The sequence below is a fragment of the Grammomys surdaster genome, unplaced genomic scaffold, assembly GCF_004785775.1.
Source record: "Grammomys surdaster isolate TR1022 unplaced genomic scaffold, NIH_TR_1.0 126298, whole genome shotgun sequence".
Lineage (NCBI taxonomy): Eukaryota > Metazoa > Chordata > Mammalia > Rodentia > Muridae > Grammomys > Grammomys surdaster.
Window position 1 is genome coordinate 5,370,122 of NW_021621098.1, and position 290 is coordinate 5,370,411.

At 62.1% G+C, this 290-nt stretch overlaps 1 protein-coding gene across 2 annotated transcripts in view; it reads right to left on the bottom strand.

Annotated features, from left to right (window-relative positions):
* Window positions 1-290, bottom strand: part of Impact (impact RWD domain protein) — a 31,257-nt gene that overhangs the window by 20,448 nt on the left and 10,519 nt on the right. The window lies entirely within an intron of this gene.

The window sequence follows — 290 nt, forward strand, 5'->3', positions numbered from 1 at the left end:
CCAGGCTGGGCTTGCTCATGGATAACGCAACCGAGCCGAGCCGAGCCGAGCCCAGCCAGATCGTGTGACGCAGCAGCCAAACAAGGCTTGCTCACATGACAACTCAGCCGAGCCAAGCCAAGGCTGCTCGTGTGACGCAGCAGCCAGGCTGGGTTTGCTCGTGTGGTAATGGAGCCCGAGCCGATCTGAGCCAGATCGTGTGGCGCAGCAGCCAAACAAGGCTTGCTCACGTGACAACTCAGCCGAGCCAAGCCGAGGCTGCTCGTGTGATGCAGCAGCCAGGCTGGGTT